Below are 5,918 nucleotides of genomic sequence, written 5' to 3'. Positions count from 1 at the left end.
AGAGTTTGCAGATTTGCAACAATGCCCTATTTGTGGTGAGTCTCGGTACAAAGTTAATGATGGCAAGGGTAAAAAAATACCACATAAGGTATTGTGTCATTTTCCATTGATACCGAGATTAAAACGATTGTTTGCATCAAAAGAAGGCGCTTCTGACATAAGATGGCATAAAGATATGCGAGTTGAAACGGATGATGTATTACGACATGCAGCTGATGCAGAGAGGTGGAAACATTTTGACCGTGAATTCCCTCATTTCGCTTTAGATCCTCGAAATGTTCGTTTGGGATTAGCTTCAGATGGCTTCAATTCATTTGGAAATATGAGCACTTCTTATAGTATGTGGCCTGTGGTGATAATTCCTTATAGTTTGCCCCCTTGGAAATGCATGAAGGAAACAAACTTCTTCATGTCTTTGCTCATACCTGGTCCAAAACCTCCTGGAAAGGAAATTGATGTTTACTTGTAACCGTTGATTGAAGAGTTGAAAGAGTTGTGGACAATTAGTGTGCGAACTTTTGATTTTGTTGCTGGTGAGTTTTTTCAACTATATGCTACCTTATTATGGACGATTAATGACTTCCTTGCATACGGTGACTTATCTGGGTGGAGTACAAAAGGTTATCAAGCATGTCCAATATGTAAAGAAGATAACTCATCCTTTGAGATAAAAGAAAAAATATCATTTATGGGAGATCGACGTTATTCCCGGAGAATCATAGTTGGCGTCAAAGTAGACCAACATGATGGAAAAGTTTGAAACGTAGACCTCCACCAGTCGTGATGAATGAGAGAAGAGATATTACAATAAATAAGCTAAACTTTTCTGTGCTTAGCAAACTCCATCGAAATAAGATAAAAAAAGAAAAGCGAATTCTAAAACTGGACTAAAAAAAAGTATTTTTTTTCTAACGTTCGCATAATTGGGTATTGTTACGACATAAATTGGATGTAATGCATATTGAAAAAAATATATGCAACAATTTGGTGGGCACATTGTTAAATATTGAAGGAAAGACAAAGGATACAACGAACACTCGATTAGACTTACAAGATTTGAAGATAAGAAAAGACCTACACTTGATACAGGTCGAGAAGAGATTTGTAAAACCACACGCAGTATACACATTAACAAATGGTGAACGGATTTCGTTTTGTAAGTATTTGAAATCAATGAAATTCCCTGATGAATTCGTATCAAACATATCACGATGTGTCAATGACAAAGATGGAAAAATATCGGGGCTGAAAACACACGATTGTCATGTGTTGCTTCACAAACGACTCCCTATTGGTATTCGAGCATACCTATCGAAGAACGTATCCACTGCTATTGTTGAGTTGTGTACATTCTTTCGCGACTTATGTGCAAAGACAATATGTGTAAGTGATTTGAACAGACTACAAGCAGACATCATAGTCATACTTTGTAAATTGGAGAGAATATTCCCACCTGCCTTTTTCGATGTAATAGTACACCTTGTAGTTCATCTACTATATGAAACTAAAGTGGTGGGTCTAATTAGTTACAGTTGGATGTATCCTATTGAAAGAAGTTTACGAACATTAAAATAATTTGTACGGAACAAAGTACGTCCCGAGGGGTCTATAGCGGAAGCATATGCAATGAATGAATCATGGAACTTCTGCTTGCAATATCTAAGTGGGATTGAAACGAGATTCAATAGAGATGAAAGAAATGATGATAACATTCCTGATCACAAGATATTTGGTGAATTTGAATTATTTAGGCAGAGGGTACGACTATTAGGGGCGTCAACTTTACGGACGCTATCAGCGGAGGAAAAGCGTATTGCACATTGGTACATTATCAACAATGGTAAAGAAATAACAGACTATCGCAAGTACGTTTCAAACTTTTTCCTTTTCTAAATTATAGGGTATCTCCTTTGATATAACATTTAAATGATTAATTTTGTAGGCAACATTTGAGGTTAATTCGTCGTGAAGATCAAAGCGCCTCTGACTTATATATAAAACATCAACGCAAATTTCCCGATTGGTTCAAATCTCCGGTATACATAGTCATTTTGTAGGCAACAGTTGAGAGATGATTCATTTTTCATATTCATTTTTAATGTATAAGTAATTATCAGGTTCTACAACGACGCGAGAGAGAAGATATCTCCGATGATTTCTTTTCACTTGTAATGGGACCTTCGTCTGAGGTGTGCTCTTACAATGGATGCATCGTTAATGGGGTACGGTTTCACACTGTAGAGTGTGATAATTTTCGAGCTACATAAAATAGTGGAGTCCTAGTGGTCGGGGAGATCAGTGAGAACACAAGTGTGGATAACAATTTCTACGGTGTTGTAGACGAAGTATTAGATTTCCAATATGCGAACAGAAGATGCGTTTTCTTGTTGAAGTGTAGATGGTTCGAAACAGATAACAACAAAAGTAATAGGACACATGTGGATTTAGGATACAAATCGATCAATACATCACACTTTTGGTATGTCGACGAGCCTTTCATCTTTGCTATCCAAACACAATAAGTCTTTTACATTGATGACATCAAACATGGTAGAAATTGGAAAGTTGTTCACGTAGTCCAAAATAAACGAATATGGGATGTACCGAAAGTAGATGATGTTGAAAACGCACAACTAAATTTACTAGAAATTGTTGGTGGCATCCAAGTGGATGAAGCCATTGAGGAAAGTTACTTTATGGCAGAGTTGACGTTGATCCTACAGTTGTGGAAAAGACCAATTATATATCATGCGATCATGACTTCATAAACGATGATGATGAGAACAATTATCTCCCAATAATAGTTCAAGTGCTGATGATAATTTGAATTGAGATTACGATGATGAGTAATGATGTTATCTACTCAATTCTCTTTTTCTCTAGCTTACACGTATTTATTGTTAATTTAATATTGTTTTCTCCTTTTTGTGTTTGTAAAGATACGATGTCAACCTCTAATAGGCAACGGGAGGTTGATGAAGAATTCCAGGAGTTATATCTAGGCAACACGGTATCTTCTGTGGGTGATACTTCAAGTTAGTATATTTTGAAATATATTCTGTTAACTGAAATACATCATAAACTGTTTTAAATTTTTTATTCTTCAGATAGTAGCTCTTCATCCAATCGAAAGAAACGAGAGCATTCGTGGAACATTGAGTTGGAAAGATACGTCCAAAAACATGGGAGAATTACAATCGTGATAAATGAGGGGGAGACGAAACCGATATCTCAACATTCGATACGATTTAGTAATGCGATCGGCGTCGCCGTGAGATCTGAATTTCCAGTACATTGTAGTACTTTTGCTGAGGTTCCAAACGAGTTCATATAATTGGCTAAAAATTAATTATTGGTAAGTAATTATAAGTTTATTCTTTTAAAATCATGAACATCATCTATGTTAATTCTTCCCTAAGTCTTGGATTGCAAAGATGTCTTCAGCAGCTTTACACCCTGATTGACATCCAAAGTAATGACTTTCTCCACCAAAGCATCAACTTCTTTGATATTAAACTTGTTCAAGAGAGTAATACTAAAAATGGTGGACATTGGTTTCATAGTCAAATCATCCATCACCATGTAAGTAACCACATCCTTCACAAACCCTCCTCCCACATTTCTTTTTGCCTATGTAGTTGCACTATTTTGTGGATTCACAAATTCACAAACTTGGTTCATAACATACGAACAACTCGGACAAAGATATTTAGGATTACTAGAAACTTTATAGTCACATCTATAAGAGCACATGTATAACTTCATTTGATCAGCTGAAGATTCAATATTAGGCAACCGAAGGGAAAAACCGATTGGAACATGAAACTAAAGAAACCCTATCCATTTCTGGAGATTGAATAAAGCGTCATGCAAAAATACCATCCTTTAGGGGGACACCCATGATGCCACGAGGCCATGCATGAAACTTTCAACATAATGAGAGAGATCGTGGGATGTGTTGTCCCACATCCCCCTCCCACTTACTATAAACACTCTCTACATTCACCTTGATACTGATTTATACAAATGTAACCCATAGGGGGACACTCATGGTGCCTTGAGGCCGAGTATAGACCTCATGGTGTGAATGTTAAGGAGAAACGTGAAGAAGATAAAATGAAGTATCATATACCCCATTTTTCTCCCACTGAGTATTTTTCTAGGTCTAATTAACTTAGGAAAAACCCGGCTATTGATTTTTAACTAAGTGAATGTTTAATTTTTCCAAAAAAAAGATTTGTCTTTAGGTAGTTAAACAATTTTGCTCAAAATCTATTAAACTCTTTAATAAACTTTGATCAAACTTTCATGCGTGTAACAAATCTATCTAATTCACCTTTCTAGGTAAGTTCCTAGACAGGGTGTTACGTTTCCATCAATTTAAATATCCCAACCTAAACAGAACTCGCCTTAGACAAAAGGTCCCTTACTATATTTGTTACATTGTTAATCTTTTATTTAGATCAATTTAATCCTATTAAACCAATTTAAAAGATTAAACTAAGATTTATCTCATTAGAAACATGATCATAGGTCTATGCGAATCATATTTTAAAACAATTTTAAAAGATGATTTTAACCTAAGGTTTGCATCTAATTCTGACTTATTGATTTTAATTTCTAAATTCATTTAATTATAACGACTAAAAGAATAAAACAAAATAAAAACCAATCAATTACCTCAAATGACATGCTTAGTAAATTATAACAATTATAAATTACCTAATGTAATGTCATGTTTAATGCAATTCCATTTCATTACTAACTCTATATAACAATTATATAATAATGTAATGAAATAATTAATAACAATCATCCATATATACTCAAAACTATATATTATAACATTTATAATATAAATAATGCATGGCTATGTTATTAATACATGCAAACATATGGTATAACACTTATATTATATGATGCATGAGCATGCTATATTAATTAAATCATGCACTTATATATATTATTACACTTATAATATAAATGATGCATGAAATTAAATGCATAACCTATGGTGGGATTTTTACTATATGACATACATTATGACATATAATAATAAAAATAAATCATACATCAAATGCGTAATTAAAAAAAATTATTGGACTAGGATTGGACACCTATATCGAAAATTAAATTAATATAACACTTATATTAATTTAATTAACCAAAGTAACTATCTATTACAAGATAAAAACCATTCGGTTGCCCACCATCGAACTCTCTATAGCAATCGCGTAGTAAACATTATAGTAATAGATGCACAATCTTGCAGTAAAAAGCTATACAATCTTGCTGCACGATCTTGCTACACGATTTTGATACACGATCTTGCTCCACGATCTTGTAGCAAAAGCTACACGATCTTATAGCAAAAGCTTTCTTCCTCATCGTAGCATTGTTTTGAATTTTCTCCGAAACTAACTGGAAACAGCACGAGCGACTCAAAACTTTAAATTACAGACTCTGTCACAAACAAATAAGCCCAAAACAGGGGTCCTTACAAACCAATTTATAAATGAAAGCGATAAACTAACAGTGTCAATCCCACAAATTATCCAATAATTTCAAACATTCACATTCTTAAACATTCATCACATGGAAAATTACAGAATGCTTAAATCCTACCAAAAACTGTAAAAAATTAATATGAAATTTTGGAAAAATTGGGCAAGAAACCTGACTTTGATACCAATTGAAGGATCTCTGTGAAGGGTGTGCAGTGGAAGCGGATCGTCCCAATTCTCAAAATTTATAAAATGCAATTTTACAGAGGAACAAAACAAATCATGCATTTAATTAAACAAAACATACAACATACTTAAGAAACTAAGAAGAGAAAAAGGGAATAGAAGACTTACCCTTGAAGAACAAAATCTTCATGATTCCTATTTACTGTGAAAATCACGAACATAAAAAAA

At 33.9% G+C, this 5,918-nt stretch overlaps 1 long non-coding RNA gene across 2 annotated transcripts in view; it reads right to left on the bottom strand.

Annotated features, from left to right (window-relative positions):
- Positions 1-5,351: 5,351 nt before the first annotated feature.
- The window catches only part of LOC120071409, a 4,055-nt gene continuing 3,488 nt past the window's right edge, over positions 5,352-5,918 (bottom strand). The window contains exon 3 of one of the 2 annotated variants that reach the window (XR_005480244.1): positions 5,352-5,463. This is a non-coding gene — a long non-coding RNA (uncharacterized LOC120071409). The remainder of the gene's footprint in view (positions 5,464-5,918) is intronic. The other variant, XR_005480245.1, reaches the window with a different exon arrangement.

The sequence above is a fragment of the Benincasa hispida genome, chromosome 2 (assembly GCF_009727055.1).
Source record: "Benincasa hispida cultivar B227 chromosome 2, ASM972705v1, whole genome shotgun sequence".
Taxonomy (NCBI): Eukaryota; Viridiplantae; Streptophyta; class Magnoliopsida; order Cucurbitales; family Cucurbitaceae; genus Benincasa; species Benincasa hispida.
This window is presented reverse-complemented; position numbering and strand designations above follow the sequence as displayed.